General features: G+C 41.9%; 1 protein-coding gene across 1 annotated transcript in view; it reads right to left on the bottom strand.

Moving 5' to 3' along the window:
• megf11 (multiple EGF-like-domains 11) overlaps positions 1–21,880 on the bottom strand; it is a 398,256-nt gene extending 376,376 nt beyond the window's left edge. Inside the window, exon 1 of the mRNA XM_059953080.1 lies at positions 21,798–21,880. The gene's annotated coding sequence lies outside the window, so the exon portion shown is untranslated. The remainder of the gene's footprint in view (positions 1–21,797) is intronic.
• Between the last annotated feature and the right edge of the window lie 935 nt (positions 21,881–22,815).

The raw sequence follows: 22,815 nt of genomic DNA, 5'->3' as shown, positions 1-22,815 counted from the left end.
ATTTTGCGGTTCAGATTTGTAACCGGACAACACATCATGCAGCATCCACACAAACGAGATTTCTCAGTTTGGCTGGGCCAGAGGCTGTCTTACCCTGGACAAATGCATGCTGGCCAAACCTCAGGGTTACATATGGTTTGAGTGATAATTAAACTTGATCTGATTTGATTTGAAAAAAGAGGTACTGGTGCACTTTGCTAACCACTGTGCCTACACAGTTGGACTTGGACAGACTATTGGTGATATTCACTCCTCAGAAATTGAAGATTTCAACCCTCTCAACCTCAGTAAGGTTGAAAATTTGACGTAAACAGGAGTGTGTGTTCTGCCGACATTGAGGTAAAGGTTGTTGTCATGACACCATGCAACTATGTTCAACACATACAAAATGCTGGAGGAACTCAGCAGACCAGACAGCATCTACAGAAAAAAATACAGTCAACATTTCGAGCCGAAACCCTTCAGCAGGACTGGAGAAAAAAAGCTAAGGAGTAGATTTAAAAGGTGGGGGGGGGGAGGGGAGAGAGGGCCGCCAGCTGATAGGTGAAACCTGGAGGGGGAGGGATGAATTACAGAGCTGGGAAGTTGATTGGTGAGATGAGGTGAGAGAGGGAAATGAAGTGGGGGGCATTATCGTAAGTTTAAGAAATCGATGTCCATGCCATCAGGATGGAGACGACCCAAACGAATATAAGGTGTTGTTCCTCCAATCTGATTTGTCCCTCCCCACTGATCTCCCCCCAGCACCTCTCCTTGCAAGTGGAACAAATGCTAAAACTGCCCCTACACCTCCTCCCTCACTACCATTCAGGGCCCTAAACAGTCCTTCCAGGTGAGGAGATACTTCACCTTTGAATCTGTTGGGATCATTTACTGTGTACAGTGCCCCCGGTGTGGCCTCCTGTACATCGGTGAGACCTGACATAGACAGGGAGACCGTTTCACTGAGCACCTATGCTTTGTCTGCCAGAACAAGCAGGATCAATGGAGTGGCCATCCATTTTAATTGCACTTCCCATTCCCATTCTGACATGTCTATCCATGGCCTCCTCCACTGTCGTGATGAGGCCACACTTAAGTTGGAGGAACAACACCTTATATTCCGTTTGGGTAGCTTCCAACTTGATGTTCAGTCATTGATTTCTCAAACTTCCAGTAATGTACCCTGAACCCCCCCCCCCTCCATTTTCCATCCCCTTTTCCCTCTCTCACCTCATCTCACCAATCAACTTCCCAGTTCTGTAATTCATCCCTCCCCCTCCAGGTTTCACCTAAGAGCTGGTGGCCCTCTCTCCCCTTCCCCCCCCCCCCCACCTTTTATACCTACTCTTTGGCTTCTTTTTCCAGTCCTGTTGAAAAGTTTCGGCTGAAACGTCATAGACGCTACCTAGCCCACTGAGTTCCTCCAGCATTTTGTGTGTTGCGTGGCCCATTACAAAGGTATCATCTGCAAAGTTGGAGATGGAGTTAGAGCAGAATCTGGCCACACAGTTGCAAGTGTATAGAGAGTAACCAAGGAGCTGAGGACACAGCCTTGTGGGCAACAGTATTGACAATAATTGTAGTAGAAGTGTTACTACATATCCTTACAGATTGTGGTCTGTTGGTCAAGAAGTTAAGGACCCAGTTGCAGAGGAAGGTGTTGAACCTCAGGTCTAAGAAATTAGAGATAAGTTTGCTTGGCATTATAGTATTGAAAATGGAGCTGTAGTCAATAAACAGTCTAAGTTGGATGCCTTTACTGTCCAAATGCCCAGAGATAGTGTAGGGCCAGCCAGATGATGACCACTATGGACTTGTTTTGGCAGTAGAATTGTAGAAGGTTTATTTTGTCTGGGATGTTAAAGATGATGTATGTCATATCCAGCCTCTTGAAAGCATCTCATGATGCTAGATGTCAGTGCCACCGTAAGGCAGTCATTAAAGATAACGTAACCTTATATTTCTAACGTACCAACATGATACGTGAAATGTGTTGTTTTGTGGCAACAGTACAGTGCAAAGTGTAAAAAGTCACTGTAAGCTCCAATGAAAAACAAATAAATAGTGCAAAAGAGGAATGGTAATGTAATCTTTTTGAACCATTCAGAAACCTGAAGGCAGACAGGAAGAAGCTGTTCTTAAAACACTGAGTGAGGATCTTCAGGCTCCTGACCCTCCTTCCCAATGGTAGTAATGAGAAGGGGGCATGTCCCAGATGGTAAGGGTCCTTAATGATGGATACTGCCTTTAGCAGATGTCCTCAATAGTAGAGAGGGTTGTGCCCATGATGGAGCTGGCTAAGTCTGTAATCCTCTGTAGTCTCTTTAAATCTGTGCATTGGCAGCTTCATACCAGGTGGTGATGCAACCAGTCAGATTGCATTCCACTTATATCTATAAAAACTTGCTAGAGTTTTTGGTGACATACCAAATTTCCTCAAAGTCCTGGCGTGCCTTCTTCGTGACTGCATCAAGTTGTTGGGCCTAAGATAGATCCTCTGAAATGTTGGACTTCCGGTAAGATGGCGATTGCTTAGCTGCTCCGAACTTCTGTTCCGTTATTTTCGCTATCTTTGCACTAAATGTCTCCATTTTTTAAACCTTAGTTGGGAACTTTTTCGGTACCTCTTACTTGCCTGTGAGCACATCTAACTTACAATGTCTAGCAAGAGCTCTAAATCCGGGAGAAAGGAAGCTCCGGCTCTCTCAGACAAGACCCTGGCTGCACTCGGTCAGCTCCGAGACGAAATTTTAAAGGAATTCAAAACCGCTTTCAAACAGTTGGAGGACAAACTTGATCAGATCAACGACAAGGTGGGCAAACATGCCCAACACTTATCTCGCATCGATTCGACTTCTGAAGATTTAGAAAGTCGTGTTCGATACTTGGAGACTCTCTGTTCCAGCTTGGAGGAAAAGTGTAACAAACTCCTTTTCAAAATGGTGGATCTCGAAAATCGCAGCTGACGCTGCAATCTTAGAATTCTTGGATTGCCAGAGGCCACCGAACAGGGATCGAGCTTCTCTGTGAGATATTCGGGAAAGATTTGCTCCCGAACCCGCCTGAGCTCGAACGGGCACACCGGGTCCATGTTCCCGCTGGAATTCTGGGCAACCGCCCGCGACCAGTAATCTTGTGCTTCCATCAATACCAGGTAAAACACCGTCTGATCATAGAGGCACGTCGCAGAGGTTCTTTTATTTTCCAGGATACAACCATTCGCTTTGTGGAAGATTTTGCACCCCAAACCTTAAAGATGCGCGCTGAGTTTAAAGGTGCAATGAAAGTGCTTTTTGATTGTGGTTTTAAACCTTCGCTTTCTACTTTTTTTAGGGTCACCATAGACTAGAAACCAAACTAGCCATACAAATATTATAGTAATAGTATAGTAATATTATAGTAAGAGCTGCCTTTATTTCAATGCAAGAAGTACCACAGGAACTATGATAATAGTTCTGAAGATCAGGTAGCTAGTTTACAAACAGAGGCAAAGTGTTGTAAGGAGAGGCTGTTGACAGGGCAAAATTGTAGTCCACAGGATGAGCTGCAACGTAAAAGGAGGACAACACTGAAAAGGGTAAATACAGGACTGAAGATGTTGCATTTGAATGCACACAGTATACGGGATAAGGTAGATGAACTTGCAGCACAGTTACAGATTGGCACGTATAATATTGTAGGCATCACTGAATCATGGCTAAAAAATTATAGCTGGATGTCCAAGAATACAGATTGTAGTGAAAAGATAGGCTGGAAGGCTCTATTGGTAAAAAATATAATTAAATCATTAAAAAGTGGTGAAATAGGGTCGGAAGGTGGTATCATTGTGGATAGTGCTAAGGAACTGCAAGGGTAAAAAGCCCCTGATGGGAGTTGTATACAGACCCCAAACAGTACTAAGGATGTGGCCTACAAATTACAATGGGAGACAGAAAATGCATGCCAAAAGGGAAATGTTACAATAGTCATGGAGGACTGCAATATGCGGGTAGATTGGGAAAATGAGGTTGGTGCTGGATTACAGGAGGGAGAATTTCCAGAGTGCCTACAAGAAGGTTTTTTAGAGCAGCTCATGGTTGAGCCAAAAGGATTAGCTATTTTGGATTGGGTGTTGTGCAATGAACCAAAATTGATTAGATTAAGCTAAAAAAAAAACCCTTAGGAGCAAGTGATCATAATATGATTGAATTCACCCTGAAATTTGAGAAGGAGAAGCTAAAGTCAGATCTATCAATACTTCAGTGGAGTAAAGGGAATTACAGAGGCATGAGAGAGGAGTTGGCCAGAATTCAGTAGAAAAGGACACTGGATGACGACAGAGTTACAATGGCTGGAATTTCTGGAAGCTATTCAGAAGCACAGGATATATACATCTCTAAGAGGAAGAAATAGTCTAAAGGAAAAAGGGCACAACCATGGCTAACAAAATAAGTCAAAGCCAATATAAAAGCTAAAGAGAGGGCATATAATAGAGCAAAATTAGTGTGATGTTAGAGGACTGGAAATGTATTAAAATCAACAGAAGGCAACTAAAAGAGTCATTAAGAGGGTAAAGATGGAATACAAAGGTAAGCTAGCTAATAATGCTAAGGAAGATTCCAAAAGTTTCTTCAGATATATAAAGTATAAGAGGGGAGAATGGATCTCAGACTGCTGGAAAACGATGCTGGAGAGGTAGTAATGGGGGGACAATGAAATGGCAGATGAACTAAGTATTTTGCATCAGTCACTGTGGAAGACACCAGCAGTATGGTGGAAATTCCAGGTGTCTGAGGGCATGAAGTGTGTGAAGTTACCATAACTAGGGAGAAGGTTCTTGGGAAACTGAAAGGCCTGAAGGTTACTAACTCACCTGGACCAGATGGTGGACATTCCAAAGTCCTGAAAGAGGTGAAGAGATCATGGAGGCATTAATAATGATCTTTTAAATATCACTCAATTCTGGAATGGTTCTGTCAAATAAAAAAATAGGCCATAGTCAGCATTTGTGTTGAAAGAGCAGTGATTTTTGTCACAGATAGTTGGTGAGAAATAAGCAGTCAGACAATTCAGAACAATTTTGCTCACTGTGGTTTCAGCATTCAGGCTTGGAGATCCCAGAAATGGCCTGGAGTGAAAATGAAACGATTTCACTACTTCAGCAATTTAGAAACTATGAAGAATTTGAAGATATCAACATCATCTAGAATGTCACTATGAAAATGAAGATTTGGAGGATGAAATCATCGATAGCATTGTATGAAGACAGTCCACTATCTGCACTAGATCTCTGCGCTGATTTTGTTCCTTGCGTACACTAGATGACTCTAGGAACTGATACACAGATTTATACTACTGTAGTACAATTTGTAGTTCTAATATTTTTCTTAGATAATTAATTTGTTAATCAATTTGTCTTTTTTTATTCTTTTTTCAACTATTTCCATTAAACTTTGGCTAATTTGGGCAGTTGCTTAATTGGGCCAAGATGTGCAATTGATGATGTGTCCCAATTAACTGGAATCCACTCACTGTACATGTTTATAAAGGGGGAAGAGTTATGGGTGGGGGTGGCAGTGGCTCAAATAAACTTCAGAAACATGAAATGAATTGACTTAATGACGTAGCACTAGTGAAATGGACAAAACTTCCCATTTCTACATTATATTACACTATAGATGTTATGCTTCCCGGTTCGCTTTTTAAAAATGCAATCTTAGATTCTAGGATGTATGAAAGGACTAGGTTAATGCAGTTTCCTAGTAGATTCTACAATTAGTTAACTTTTCCAAACTCACACGACAATAGCATCAGATACAGGTTCCTGTACTCAATCTGCCACGTTCTCTTCAAGCCCAGTAATGACACAGATAGTGCTAATCAATGAGAAAGGTCTGCTCAGATGAACAGAAAAAACAAGGTGTCGTTCTAATGCGCACAATGGTCTCAATAACACGCAAGACTGAGATTTTACACAAGATCAAGATAATACAGTTTTGCAATAGATAAATCAGGATTGTCAAATGACCAGTGATGTTTGTGATTCTTCATGTCAGTCATGGTGTCTGTTGAATGTTGAAATAATAATTTTCCATAACTTTTACCAACAAGGTTATTCAGAGATAAGAATCTAAAAACAGATCAATGTTTTGCTGAGCTGGAGGCTTTTTTGTCTCAATTCCACTGAATTAAAACAAGACTCTATCTTCAGGTTTCTCAGCTTCTACTGCACCCCGCCCCCAAGTGCAGTTTCAACATAATATATTCCATCAACCAGTACACTGGATAAAATCACAATCTTTTTGTTCATAGTTTACTTCCATTATATCATATCTAACGTCCATTTCCTGGTAATTAGATGCAAATTATTTCTTGATAAACTAGAGTAATCATATCACAGTCATTAATCCTTGCAGTGAACCAAGAGCTAACATATACTATATTGCCAGCTAGTGTCAGCAATGACAGCTGCAGCAGGCAAAAACGAAAGCAAATGGAATTAGGTACACCCACATAAAATATTGTACTTAGTATATAAAAACCAAGGGAATTATTTCAAAGCAACGATCTAATTGAAGAGTTGAAATCACATAATAAATTTCTCAGTTTTTGCCCTGTTCATAACAGAGGTGATAACAATGATTCTTTCTCACAAATACACTGTAACTTTCTATGAACTCTTACAATGTATTCTTACAAAGAAAATATCTAATGCACCAACTGGCTAGTATGAAAACTATAAGTAAGGACTTGAAAAAGATTACTTTGTGAAACATATTTAGGTTAAATTGTTAGGAAGAATTCAAAATTGTTTAATGTAATTTCCTACAAGCAAATGTAAGGATGATGAAATAATTGTTACTCTGGATCCAATGCAGTGTAAACAAAACCACAAAAGATAATAAACATATTAATAATAAAATACAACAAATATAAATATATGAAAAATTATAGACATACTGTAGATTGATTGTATGCCCATAAAGTGACACTAGGCTGTACATAAGGTGACATGATGGGAAATAATAAATTAATGGTGGAGTTAGTGGGTGGAAGTCTTAATCAGTCTTATTGCTTAGAGAAAGAAACTGTTTCTCATTCTGGTAGTCCTGGCCAGGGTGCCACACAGCCTCCTCCTTGATGCTCCCAGTCCATGACGAGGGTGAGTGGGATTGTTCATGATGTTACTGGCCCTTTTCTGTATATACATTCTTGATGGCGGGTAGGCTCGTGCCAGTGATGCATTTGGCAGTTTTTAACTACCCACTATAGAACGTTCCTGTCTGCCCCAGTGCAGTCTCCGTACCGTGCAGCCTGTCAGGATGCTCTCTACTGCACATCTGCAGAATGAGGCTAGTATGGATGTGCAAAGTCCAGTTCTCTTCAGCCACCTCAGAAAGTAGAGGCATTGTTGAGCTTTCTTGACTGGGTAGGATGTGTTTTGGGACCATGAGAGGTTGTGTGTGATGTGCACTTCCAGAAGTTTGAAACTGCTTGCAGTTTCCACTGCTGTGCCACCCATGTAAAGGGGGGGGGGGGGGGGGAAGTGGTACCAATTCTCCTGAAGTCGACAACCATCTCCTTTGTCTTGTTAACGTTAAGGAAAAGATTATTTGTCTAGAGCCAGGCCTCAAGCTCTTCCACCTCCTCTCTGGAGGCTGTCTCATCATTGTTGGTGATGAATCCAACCACTGTCATGTCATCAGTGAACATTGACGATGTGACTGTTTGGGTGCTTGGCCATGCAGCATGTGTGAGCAAAGTGTACAGCAATGGGCTCAGCTCAAAGCCCTGGAGGGCACTCGTGTTGAGGATGATGGGGAGGGAGGAACAGTTGTGCATCCTGACTATCTGAGGTTTGTTCATTAGGAAGTCTAACATCCTGTTGCACAGTGGTGTATTTAAACTATGAGTCTGTTCACCAAGGTCTGTGGGACAATAGTATTGAATGCCAAACTGAAATCCAGAAATAGCATTCTGACATAAGTGGCATCCAGCTATTGACATAAACAACTAAAACAGGTATAAATGCCAGAAGGTAATTTCCCAATGGGGATAAAGTAATACTGCAATATTTATCATAGAAATTTTTATTCTTCTATTTCCATCCAGGAATGGTCAACACTAGCAAACTAGTTTTTAACTACAGGCCAACTTATAAAAAACAAGTAGATCAGTCTAGCAATATGTATTCATATAAGAAATGTTGCTACTAAAGCTATTCTGTAATACTTTTGTAAAGTTCAGAATACTATGTGAAATACCCTTAAAATGATCAAACAACAGAATACAGCTCAGGATGCCATAAGTACATCATGTCTGAAACAATTCTTCCACTGGGCAATCTACTTAAACACATTCCAAGGCCTAACTATATTCCGCATTGCTCAGTCTTTTCTTTTTAAATCTCCAGTTATTTATCCAACATCCTAAAGATAGTTGGACCTCTTTGTATTTTCTAGAACCCCTGAATTCCATATCATTTCTAACTTTTGCCTCTCCACATCTGCTGTAGGGCTATTACCACAATATCCTGGTGCACAATCTTCCTCCTCAAAGATATTATAGAACAAAATAAACCTGCTGCAAAAATATTAAACCCTATTCAGGTGCAACACATCCATCATGAACAGGTCCCTCTTGGCACAAGCCTGGTCTCAATATACCAGAAATGTGAAGTCGCTGACTCACATTTCCAGCTATTCATCAACTCAGCACATTGTATTTCTACTGTCAATGATGTGTGACATTGGGAGTAAATCAAGGGATTGCTAACTTTGGAAGCTCTCTTTTCAACTTCCTCCCAAATCAGTCAACAGAAAGTCATTTTTTTCTGCATATCAATAGCTCTGACATCTAGCTCTTCACTATTTCCATGCAGTGCATTTCGTCCCATGCCTGGGATATTCTTTCATCTGGTATCAGTGGCTCGATTTCATAGGTCTGCAAACATTGATTGGGCCAGTTTTCCAGAATTATCAACACAGTCATAACTATTTGAAGAAGATGCAGAAGACTTTATTTCCTGGCTCTGAGCATCCTCAAGTCCAATGCCAAATCCAAACAGCAATTAGATCATGGGCGACATAGTTCAAAAGCTTCATCCCTAAATCTGAGGACGGGTTTTATCTCCTGTCATAGATCTAATGCCTAGATATACTTCAAAAAAAAAAGTTGAAGTAAAAAAGAAATTGTCAATAAAAATTAAAAACACTTTTAAAACTAATTTCAAACATGCACTTTAACAAATAAAATGCATAAACCTTTCCCTTTACCTTCTAATTCCACCCGCCACCCCACCACCATAAATCTGGCCCACCAGGCTGTACGTACAGACTATGCATCCTCATTCACAGCACTGCAGAACAGGAACATGAAAATTAAAGCAGAATAACCACAGGTTAATTTATAAAATGTGCAACAAATATTGGAAAGGATACAATAACCTTGCTGAGGACTAATAATTATGAAATAAGTAGTACAACTTAATAATTTGCAGCTCATTCTCAGGGAACTATCAGAATTAAACAAAAAAGCAAACATGCTCCAAATATACAGGGGAAACATAAAATCTCTTGCACTATCTGAATAGAAGATTACATTAAATTATACACTATCATCATTTTTGTCAAATCTTAATTATTACATCTGGTGAATTTAAATATTTTATGAATGTTGCATAAGTGAAATGCATGAAAATTTTATATTGTGTCCATCAAAAATGTCCCATGTGTCAAATGATGGCATTAGGGAATGAGTCTTTTTAATCCAGAATATCTAACCCTCCAGTTCTCACCTCAGGCAAAATCTATCCTCTTCTCATATTGCACAGTTTGATAATACATTCTTGTCAGGTAAAACAAAAAAATATGGATTCCTGTGTGAAACTGCAATTAAATGTAAAAGAAAATATTTTAAATGAACTATTCCCATTATCAGAATGGAGCTAAATTTAAGATTTGGGTAAATGAAATCATTTTATTAGAAGTCTATATTCTCATTCTACAGAGTTAATTAGAGAGAATATTGATTACTTTTCATGACCAAAGTATAAGCCTCACCACAACTCCCACAGTTCAAAGAAGTACTGGTTAGTAGGTTAATTGGTTATTATAAATTGCCCTGTAAATAGGCTAGGGTTAAATCAGGGTTTGCTAGGTGGCACGGCCTGGAGGGCCAAAAGGACCTACTACTCCATGATGTATTTCAATAAGTAAAAATAAATAAATAAATAAATAGATAGATAGATGCATTAGACAAAATCGTGTAATGTTTGCTAGGTGTCTCCACAGACATCACAGATGATGCCTTTATATGAACTTCATTATCCTAAGTGGTGGAGAAATATACTTAAGATAACAATGCACAATGACACCATGTTCAATGCTAAAGAATGTTTCTCATTCTCCTGAAAACCCCTTTCAGATCTAATTTACTCATCCATGTTTTAAATGAAAATAATATTTGAGCCTTTTGGGGTGGAGAATTCCTAAGATACACCACACTCAAAAAAATTAACTTCTGAAATGGTGCATGCTGATGTTAAACCACCACAAGGAAAAACCTCCTTCCCTGCATCAGCCTGTTAAAACCTTTTAAGAATTTTGTCCATTTCACTGAAATAGTTTCTCAATCTTCAGAACAATACTAGTCCAAGAAGAGTTGATTCGATTTTAGAATACAGTCACAGTTTACCCACTCTCTCATCATACTCCCAACCCACCATCCATGGAACAAGTCCAGCCTCTGTGATGGTCTAGCTAGACTACTCACATATGGTACTGGTATTCAGTCAACCGGAAGAATGCATTTCTTCTGTGAAGTAACTTTTCTATGTAAAAGAATGCTCACTAGATTACAGATCATGTCTTACGAGGATAAATTGAGTGAGGTAGGGCCTTCTTTCTTTGGAACGATAGTGAATAAGAGGTGTCTTGATAGAGGTGTATAAGATCATGAGAGGCACAAAGGACAACCAGTGCCTTTTTCCTAGAGTGGTGATGTCCATTATGAGAGGACATGTATTTAAGGTGAGTGGAGGTAAGTTTAGGGGAGATGTCTGAGGAAGGTATATGCCTGGTGTTACATACCCTGTGGGTATCTTGTGACTATCTTATGACCATGATGTAATTGAGTATCTGGTGAGCATGATGTAATGGTCTTGTGATAATGGGGTGATGTAATTTCCCGTCAATGTGAGGTCACATGATGTAATTTTCCCACCAGTGGGAGATCATGTGATGGCCTGTTCCAACAGGTATAAAACGGGAAAGCCTTGTTGTGACGCAGGTCAATTCGTTATTTAATTCATCAGTTACTCCGTTATGCTGTGTATTCGTCTCATGACACAGTTTTGTTTTAAAGTGGAGTTTTAAATTCTATCTTAAGTCTCAAAAGTTATCGCTGGCAGTTTCACCACAACACTGCCAGTTTTAGTCCAGTCGGAGAGTGAAGAATTTATTGAAATATGGAGACCCAAAGGATCGAGTAAAATTGGTGTTGCCATCGGTAATACAGGATCGACCTTATTGAATCCTTATTAATACAGAATACAGAATCAACCTTATTGAATCAGAAGGATTGTTCAGACCTGTATCTGAGATAACCCCTGCTTTGTGAGAGCAGAAAGGGTTTGCCGTGTTCACTCGCAAAGGAAAAAGTCATTTCCTTTAAGCCGTTTTTATTTCCTTTGTCATAAATCCTTCAGGCAAGCCATATTTCAGCTGGGAACAGCAATAACATCACGTCATCGAGGAATTTTTTACTTCAGGAAAGTTGCTCCTAATTGACTGTATAAAGCAATAAATGCAAAAGTCCATATGATTTAAGACTGTGTTCGCACTTATTGCTTTAAGAACTGTGTTTGCATTTGTCACTTTAAGAACTGTTCGAGTTGACGTATAGCAGTTAACTTAGTTGTTTGTTTACTTTTCATTTTTATTGAGCAGTGTTTAATAAATGTTTTCTTTGTTTATAAAAAATCTGTCTCAATTCTATATTCCTTGTTGCCGTATCGTAACACTGGATTGCACTGCTGGGGTGTGTTGGTAAAGGCTGATACAATAGAGACATTTAGATAGGCACAAGAATATGAGAAAAAATAAGAGTTATGGGCTGTGTAGGATGGAAAGGCTAGATTGATTGTGGAATAGGTCAGCACAAATTTGCAGGCCAAAAGCCCCATACAGTACTGTACTGTTTAATGTTCCATTTTCTAAATAAACAGTGAATCCCATAATTAGCCTTTCTTTTAATTTGAGGAAGAATATTTTTTCCCACTTTTAGGACAAAGTAACCATATTGAGCACACAAAATCAGAGAATACCTTCAATTGACCTATTACACTTCCTCCCACACCATCATGAATTTCCACTTTCATAGTAAAAATTTCTTAATCTTTATGATAAATTTACTAATTTCAGGTAGATTGGTCCTGAATTGTCAATTGATTTTGCTGCAGAATAATAATTCAAATTTGATGATGACATACCTTACTGTATTCAAAATTTCATAAAAATCATGGTACTTGTGGAGCAGTATAAATTTGCCTTAGTACAAATCTCACAATACTACACTGCTAACTATGGGAAATTTGTAACTGAAACTGGTACACTGTAAATTAACTGCAGTTAGCGATCTCAGGGGCCCATTTGATCCCATCACTCAGAATCAAATCCAAAGAAATGGAAATGTATCATTATAATCATCAATTACCTCCTTCAATCCAGAACTACTAGTTTTAAACATTGCACTTAAGGGAGCACAATGTGCAAAGATCAAGAGCTTCCCATGCCAATAAGAATAGAAAAATAATGGGAAAATTGTATCTTTTGAAGACTAGTTCAGAAGGTGGCAGAGTATTAGCTTAACAGCGGGTACTTAATTTATCCGCTTCACTGACAATGCTCCATGGAGAGTTATCAAAACAAGGAAGAAAAGAATAAAGAATTAGAACAAAAGCAATGCTGAGCTTTCAGACGCCTGTCACATTTAACTCTTCATCCCACTTCCATTCTGAACTCATATCTTCTGCCTCCTATGTAGCTCGAATAATACCCAAAACAAGCTCAAGAAATAGATCTTCTCTGTGGTAACTTACAACCTTCTGAACTCCAATACTGAAATAATCAATTTCAGATAACCATCTATTTCCTCCAAACATGTAGCTATAATTTTCTGTTTCAATATATGACTTTTTTCCTTTCCATCTCTGATTGGCATTCTTCAAAGTAATTGTTATTGGACCATTTTGGTCTGCCCCATATGACAGACATGCCTTCTGTTCTCCACATCTCTCCCTCCACCTGCAACTTAAAGCACCTTTGTTTGCTGATTTTTCCAGTCCCTGATCTGAAAATAATAATTCTGTACTGTTCCCACAGATGCAGCTTGAACTACTGAGTGCTTCCAGTATTTTCATGTTTTGGCTCAGAAAATAAAAAAGCCTACCCAAAAAAACTTACATATTTTTGATGAAAGTACTCTTGTTTAAACACCAAATGATGAAGTAATTGAAGATAGCGTTATGTGGTGTTGGTGAACCAGCAACTTTGAAGCAGCTGAATTTGTGCATAAATCAAGCACCCACAACCAAAAGGCATCAACCAGCAGGACCTCAGCTGTGTTGTAACAAAAGACAGCAGCGAACAACATGAGGGCAGTCCATAATTTTGTCCTAATGATGGTACAAATTTAATTCAGCTTCACCGTACTGCTTCATTGAGTCACTGGGTTACAGAGCATGTAAACAGGCAATTCGGCCAAATAGCCTATATCAACCAAAACACCTCTCTGAGCTTGTCCCAAACTGTAACAAGGAACCAGCCGGAAAAGGCAATTTTTTTTCATTCTCTAGCTAATTTTCCTTTAAGTTAATGGAAGTCCTACATTTTCTGTAATTGATGTGTGCCAATATCCGCAAAATCTTTGTCTACCACCCATCCCACAATCTCTTTGACCTACTACAATCAGGAAGAAGGTACAGAAGCATCAGGACTAGGACCGCCGGACTGGGTAACAACTTCTACCCTCAGGCTGAGAGACTAATGTATACCTTCCCACCATTGAAAATTTGTCTCTAGGATAGTGAACCATTTACTGTTTATTGCCTACATTTACCTGTGGTGGGCAATTCACATGGATTTTGAATTATATTTTATTAACTTATTCGGGATAATATTTTGGTTTATGTGCTAGGTGTGGATATACGTTTAGTAGTTGCACAGTGGTCCGGGGGAACATTGTTTCATTTGGTTATATGTATGTACAGTCAAACGACAATAAACTTGAATTTGTCTTGACTTCCATTCTACTCTCACAAAATACTGGAGAAACTCAGCAGGCCAGGCACAATCTGTGGAAAAGAGTACAGTCAATGTTTCAGGCTGAGACCCTTCATCAGGACCCCCAAAACATCGACTGTACTCTTTTCCATAGATGCTACATTTTGTGTGTGTTATTTGGATTTCCTGCTTTTGCATATTTTCTCGTTTCCATTCTACTCTGTTCTTTTTGGAATAATAACTGTCCTTTTTGCTTGAGAATACACATTAAAGGAAATCTGAAGAGTACAAAATTTCTAAAATAGGTAACAATAACTATTTACCATAATTTAAATGCAGCATTGGACTGCACCTTAAAATTACTGTATGCAACATCTTTAACATCTTACTCAGCCTAACACCCTTCATTTGACAATAACTGAGTTCCCTCTAAGCAATGCGACTTTTCTTTTTAAACATTTTTCATGTATCTTTTACAGTTTGCACAAATTATTCTGCAGTTTATTCAACACATAAATCCCAATCAATGTCAAACAAATAGTGTTAGCTACAATTACTTTGGAATTAATTGAATATGATGGGATTTCATTCCTATCATGACGTTTTCATAATGCAAAGTGAACCTATAACACTGCACAGCACAGGATCACAGGGGTCTATTTCGGACTTCCAAGAACACTATAAAGATTATTCATTACACAATAACATCACTCATACTACAAGAAAACAGATATATTCAACTCGCCTTCTCAATTTATTATTTGGTTCCTGCACTTACTGTAATATTTTAAATTACATAAACTAGCTCATGGGCATCTATCTACAGTGCTTATGCCATGAATCTATAAAGAGGGAATAACACATGACTAGTTACAAAGCACTCTCCATCCCACTCAATTTCCTTCCTGTTGGCCCTTTGTAGATCTTCTTTCTAATTTCCTTGTTGAGTGACAAAGTTACATCTTGCTGTATTTGACTCATCTAAAATAACCCTGAGCTCTTGGCAATCAACAGAGTTCCTTGAAAAAGCTGTCTCACAGTTTAAATTGAATTAACAACCTTCGATTGAACATTCCCATAAATTCAAACGGTAGCTACAATGAGAGCTCAAGTAAAGAATGGCAGCCTTCCAACTTGCAACATTAAGGTGCCTGGATATTTCAAGAGTAATATACTTCACAATTCTGTATTCCTGAGCCAGTCAATTTGCAGGATAGCTTGATTTCCCCACACTCTCACCCCCAAACATATCTCATAAACTGATATTGAAAGATAGTGGTGACGGTGTGTAGTGGATTTCATCTGATAGATCCATAAGACCAGCCTTCAACGGGATTATTCTTATTTTTTTTTAAATATGGAATAATTGAACAAAATAAAATTGTTTTATTTTGCAACGCTCTCTTAATTTGTCTACACAATGCCACACCTAAAGAGTACCAACATAAATGACGCCTCCATCTGATGTCAAGAAAAATTAAATGAACGTATTTCGCAATGTCCTGCCTGCGGGCACCTGACTGTATCTTTAATTACAGCATCAGTACGATACATCGATTGCTAACTAGTACTCACATTTGGGAGGTAACTGTAGTGAGAGTGGGGAGCGGTCGCTTTGTGAGTTAGAGATTGAAGTGCTGGATCTGAACACACGCGGTGTGCGAATTCCAGACGGTTACAGTCACCGGGAAACGAGCCGGCTGAGCACACTGCGGCCCCGGGCCCGCAACAGGCACTTCATCACTGACCCGTCCGCAAATCCACTGCTGCTGGCGCCTCGGATATCAGGACAGGGTGGGGTGGCATAAGGGGTTTGGGATGGAGTGGGGATGAGGGGTTCGGATGGGATGGGGATGAGGGGTTTGGGATGGAGTGGGGTGAGGGGTTTGGGATGGGATGGGGATGGGGTGAGGGGTTTGGGATGGGATGGGGATGGGGGGTTCGGATGGAGTGGGGATGAGGGGTTCGGATGGGATGGGGATGAGGCGGTTCGGATGGGGTGGGGATGAGGGGTTTGAGGGGATGGGGGTGAGGGGTTTGAGGGGATGGGGGTGAGGGGTTTGAGGGGATGGGGGTGAGGGGTTTGAGATGGGGTGGGGATGAGGGGTTTGAGATGGGATGGGGGTGAGGGGTTTGAGATGGGATGGGGGTGAGAGGGTTCGGATGGGGTGGGGATGAGGGGTTTGAGGGGATGGGGGTGAGGGGTTTGGGATGGGATGGGGATGAGGGGATGGGGGTGAGGGGTTTGGGATGGGGTGGGGATGAGGGGTTCGGATGGGGTGGGGATGAGGGGTTTGAGGGGATGGGGTGAGGGGTTTGGGATGGGGTGGGGATGAGGGGTTTGAGATGGGATGGGGTGAGGGGTTTGGGATGGGGTGGGGATGAGGGGGTTCGGATGGGATGGGGATGAGGGGTTTGAGATGGGGTGGGGATGAGGGGTTTGAGATGGGATAGGGATGAGAGGGTTCGGATGGGGTGGGGATGAGGGGTTTGAGATGGGATGGGGTGAGGGATTTGGGATGGGGTGGGGATGGGGGGTTCGGATGGGATGGGGATGAGGGGGTTTGAGATGGGATGGGGATGAGGGGGTTCGGATGGGGTGGGGATGAGGGGTTTGAGATGGGATGGGGTGAGGGGTTTTGGATGGGGTGGGGGTGAGGGGTTTGGGATGGGGTGGGGATGAGGGGATTCGGATGGGGTGGGGATGAGGGGTTTGAGATGGGGTGGGGATGAGGGGTTTGAGATGGGGTGGGGATGAGGGGTTTGAGATGGGATGGGGGTGAGGGGTTGGGGTGGGGGTGAGGGATTGGGGTGGGGATGAGGGGGTTCGGATGGGATGGGGATGAGGGGTTTGAGGGGATGGGGATGAGGGGTTTGGGATGGGGTGGGGATGAGGGGGTTCGGATGGGATGGGGCTGAGGAGTTTGGGATGGGGCGGAGAGGGGGAGGTTTGGGATAGGGTGGGAATGAGGGGAGGGTGGTTGTAATGGGGTGGGGAGGGGAGGGTTGGGATTGAGTGGGGATAAGGGCGTGTTTGAGTGGGTAGGGGAGGATTGGGATGGGGTGGGGATGATTGGGGAGTGGAGATGGGGAAGGGGTGGGGTCAGGAGATGTGGGGATGGGGTGGGAAGGGGAGATGGAGTGGGGAAGGTAGGGTGGGGAAATGGGAGTGGGGAGAGAGGGAAGGTTGAGTGGGTAGAATGAGAGGGAGATGTAGGTAAGGCAGGTGATGGTGAGGGAGAGGAGGAGGGTGATGGAGGTTCGCTCTCACCCAATGGCAGCAGCGCGAGAGCCCCGATACCTCGTGACCTCGCGAGTTCCCTCCCGCCCTTCACCCGTGCGCATGCGCCGGCCGCCCTTCGGCCCGCTGGGATACTTCGCGTAACCGCGTCTTCAGCGGCCGAAAGTCACAATCATTCACTTTTGGAAAACTTGTAGGAAGGATAGTAGTAACTATTAATATATTTCAGCTCCTCGATTCTCCCAGACGGAGAAGATCTGCCTTTCGCTGCAATTACAGTGACCGATAAGTCCACCGGGGAAACGGCAAGCCCATCCACAGGAGGTGCCAGTGGACAATGGGCTTCTCCTTAAGACCGAGGAGTAGAATTAGGCCTTTTGGCCCATCGAGTCTGCTCCTCCATTTAATCATGGCTGATCGTTCTTTTTCCCCTCCTCAGCCCCACTCCCCGCCCTTCTCCCCGTAACCTTTGATGCCGTGTCCAATCAAGAACCTATCAAGCTCTGTCTTAAACGCCCCCAACGATCTGGCCTCCACAGCTGCCTGCGGTAATAAATTCCACAAGTTCGCCACCCTCTCGCTACAGACTCTAGGTTCTCAGAGAATCTCGAATTTTCCTCCCCATTGGATGGCCACTGTGCAACAATATCCAAAGACAAAGAGCGCGTACTTTTAAGTAAACTCTTTCGTTCCCTCTCCTCAATTGGCTATCACCTCCAGTGACGGGGCTCGGACTGGAGTGTCTGATGTAGAGTTTGCGAATCAGGTTGGCTGCCACGCCGAGCCAACTGGCGGTAACTGAGTCAACTTTGCTGAAGTCGACGGCCGAATTATTGACATTGATGTTGGTTTTCTTTTCGGATGGTTTGGGAGATTTAATTAAAATAAAATGTTCAGCGCTAGGACCCATCACAAACAAGAGAAAATCTGCAGCTGCTGGAAATCCAAGCAACACACACACACACACACACACACACACACACACACACACACACACACACACACACACACACACACACACACACACACACACACACACACACACACAAATGCTGGAGGAACTCAGCAGGCCAGGCAGCGTCCATGGAAAAGACTACAGTCGACGTTTCAGGAGTGAGGATCTCGGCCCGAAACGTCGACTATGCTCGTTTCTATAGATACTGTCTGACCTGCTGTACCCCTCCGGCATGTTGTGTGTTCGACTCTCGTTTTGTGCATCTACAACGTACCAGTAAACATTCTTTCATTGTCAGGTTTTACTTGCAGAAACGGAGATAGTGGAGTCAGTATTTAACACAAACGATAGTTGATAATGTTGATATTATCAGCATGTTGATAATTTCATTATTATCTCAATTTGCATGTAATTGTACTTTTGGAGAAGAGGTGGTTTTAATCATTCCGTATCTTTAAATTGGAATTTAGACAAGGAAATGTATTGAAATCTAGAGCAATGCACTCAAAGTGCTGGAGGAACTCATCAGATCGGGCTGCATCTATGGAGGGGAAAAAAACAGCGGAAGCTTCGGGTCGAGGTCCAAAGGAGGGGGGGGAGAACAGAATCCAGTGTTTTTTGCGTTGAATCAATGCGCCGCACATCAAAGTCTAAAATGTTCAGATTTGTCACACCCCCTTATTGCTAACACACTTTTACACAAACACTCAAGACTGCTTACTAATTACTACAAGTTCGCCTTTCACTTTATCGAGGAGTGCTACGACAACGGTGCCGTTTGACCGGGGCCTGGGTCTTTCTCCAGCTGCTGTCGACCACCGGACCGCGAGAGGCAGCAAACCTCAATACCGGCTTCGTCCCATCGTCAGGCCTGGCCCGTTTACATTGAAGAAGGTGAGGGATGGAGAGCATCGTGACGGAACACGCTTCTTCACAATTTACTTAAATATCCAATGGAGTGTTCTTTGGGTGAGGATGTAAACTGGTAACTCCGCGAAAGAGGGTTCGCGCCGAGACCAACAGGGCTCGCTTGGAAAGAGCGGTCTGTCTGTTAGAGCGAGTTTCCGTCAATACTTCCGATCGGCCCCTTCGGTTCCTCAACACCTATTCGTCACCTTTATAGAACTATTGTCTGTGATACAGTTAATTATAACTGTTGTTTTGTGTTGGGCCCACTTACAGCTGCATTTTATGTTAAATATTGAACGTTATAATATTCACAATCTGTCAATATTCGTGCCACTTAAAATTGTCCCAAAGCCTGTATCATTTTTGAGCTCCCTTACGTGAACAATTCTTTACTCAAGTTCATTCTTAACACCATCCACTTCAATTTCCAACTTCCAGAATTTACGCTTTTTCCTGTGCTCGTTTTAGTTTGAACCAGGAGTCGGTCTCACGCCTCGCAACCCATCCCAATTCGCTCTGAGTTTACATATAAACCACCAAAGCGCTCTCTGATCGGCCACACATCCCTCCCCGCTTCTGACTTCTCCCGTTAACTCGCCACTAGCATCCGCTGTTAACTTCATAGAAACCTCCAAAGCGCTCTCTGATCGCCCACACAACCTTCCCCTCCTCTAACATCTCCCGTTAACTTCATTTAAACCTCTATATCTCTTACCTTCCCCTCCTCTAACATCTCCCGTTAACTTCTTTTAAACCTCTATATCTCTAACCTTCCCCTCCTCTAACATCTCCCGTTAACTTCATTTAAACCTCTATATCTCTAACCTTCCCCTCCTCTAACATCTCCCGTTAACTTCATTTAAACCTCTATATCTCTAACCTTCCCCTCCTCTAACATCTCCAGTTAACTTCTTTTAAACCTCTATATCTCTTACCTTCCCCTCTAACATCTCCCGTTAACTTCTTTTAAACCTCTATATCTCTTACCTTCCCCTCTAACATCTCCCGTTAACTTCTTTTAAACCTCTATATCTCTTACCTTCCCCTCTAACATCTCCCGTTAACTTCTTTTAAACCTCTATATCTCTTACCTTCCCCTCTAACATCTCCAGTTAACTTCTTTTAAACCTCTATATCTCTTACCTTCCCCTCTAACATCTCCCGTTAACTTCTTTTAAACCTCTATATCTCTTACCTTCCCCTCTAACATCTCCCGTTAACTTCTTTTAAACCTCTATATCTCTTACCTTCCCCTCTAACATCTCCCGTTAACTTCATTTAAACCTCTATATCTCTTACCTTCCCCCCCCCCCCCTCTAACATCTCCCGTTAACTTCATTTAAACCTCCATATCTCTAATCGGCCACGCACCCCTCTCCGCCACTAACGTCCCGCTAGGTTGAACATTCGTGTGACTGGTGGGAAAGAATGAATTACTGCTCCGTCAGGAAGGCTGGCGGGGTGCGTAAGCAGCGCAACGCTGTACAATGAACAGTGAGAGGCCTGACAGAGCGGTAAAGAGCAGAGATCGTCTGCACCTTTCGCTGGCGCCGTATGCGCAACCCTTACACTGTCTGTTTGTGGAGCAGTTGTGAAGAATCTGTAAGATACTGTGAACCATCTCGACGCGCTATTATAATGAGTGAGTGATGGAGCAGACGGGATGACAAGACAAGTTTTTCACTGTGCATGTGGCGATAGTAATCCAATACACCAGTTTAAAACACTCCGCCAAATGCACCATGTTGAACGCTGCAGCTGAAAATTTCGGATTATATTTTCAATATTTGATCACAACCCTTTGATGGATTTAGATATTACTAAATAAAAACATCCTTTTCTTTTATATACCAACGAGCACAACACGCTGCAAGGAAAAAATGCGAACGTATTTGTATTTCACTAGCGCCTTTCGCTATTCAGGACGTCCCAATGTATGCAGCAACGCAGGTTAGTAAAATAGTTAGTAAGTCTGTACCTTGTGTTGGAAATTAACAGTAAAACGATCCAGAAAAAGTCACTTCTTCGGGGGATTTTCACCGACAATTATCACTTCACCTCATACTCTGAGGTAGAGTTAGGTAGTTCAGCCCCGCTGTATCTGGTCACTTATTCCAGAAATAACTAGATAATTCGATGGTTCCCGGGTCAAAAATTATAAACGTTGTAAGTTTAATTGTTGTAATCACTTCGAGATCATTATTGCATCTTCATATAGGATAATATAGAATTAATTATAGGAATCTTCAGCGGCGAACACGAGATAAACCCGGAGGTGTTCAATAGTGCACTAAGAACATCTGAACTTTAAAAAAAGACACATCGATCTTTTACCTTTACTTTAAAGTTATCTTATTTGAAATGACGTATATGATTTAAAGTTCCCAGGCGGAGCAGAAGGAACGGGAGGTGCGCACACAAACACAGTAAGTAAGAGTATAGTACTCACGCTCCACTTCACGTCTTCATAGCTTTTCTAAACTGGATGAAATCAGAAGAGGATCCTGATATTACCACTGTAAGCTTGTCCGGGATATATGTCAGTCCCTGGACGCTATGCCGCGGCCATTGCATTGATGCATTTATACATTCTGCATGTAATTCCTTACACTGCAAACGCCTCGGGGAATTATTTTCCATTGAACTGGTCGCAGTGAGTTCCTATTGGTGCTTGGCACTTGCCCATCTAGTCAGCTTCTGGTTGGATGAGGAGAAAATCATATGTATTTTTTGAAGATTTTCAAAAAGTGCACTGCGTTCTGAAGCTTCGGACAAGAATAGAAGGACCACAGCGCGGATACAGCGTGGTTTCAATGTATCATCCGACAAGCATAAACTCTACCACCGCGGAACACGAAGAACTTACTTTCCCAAGTTCTCTTTTAGTCTCCTGCAATTCTGATTTTGTAACAAATACTTTCCCGAAAAAAAATAGAAGTTAGATTTAACGGATTTACTTTAGTATTGGACAGAGCTGCGCGATTCTGGGCACTCAGCGCCCCCACGCGGCTAAACATCAGATTACACCAAGCTTTCTTTCGCAAAGAAAGGTTAAAATTGGACTCACGATCCATCTTCGGGGTTGGTCAAAAAAAGAACCTTTCTTCTCTTACCGCGCGGGAATGATCAATGCATCGATATTTAAATGTAAACCCAAATATCTGCCAAACAACATTGATGCGAATTGCTTTAAAGTACTTTTTTAACATGCAGTGGTAGCAATCCCGCAGCCCGTATATTTTGTAATAATTTAATAAAACCATAAGACATAGGAGCAGAGTAGGCACTGAGGATTTACTGACTGTACGAGGAAAGATTAAGTCAATTAGACCTGCGACCTCATGGTGAGAGTGAAAGAGGATCTCATAAAAATCCTATGGAATTCTACCAGGATTAGATTCGGCGAGGGTTGGGGTGGGGGCGTGAGGGTCCCAATACCTACTGAGCCTAGAACCAGGGGACATTCT

The sequence above is a fragment of the Hypanus sabinus genome, chromosome 28, assembly GCF_030144855.1.
Source record: "Hypanus sabinus isolate sHypSab1 chromosome 28, sHypSab1.hap1, whole genome shotgun sequence".
Taxonomy (NCBI): Eukaryota; Metazoa; Chordata; class Chondrichthyes; order Myliobatiformes; family Dasyatidae; genus Hypanus; species Hypanus sabinus.
The sequence above is the reverse complement of the archived record's forward strand: the minus strand, read 5'-3'. Positions and strand labels throughout refer to the sequence as shown.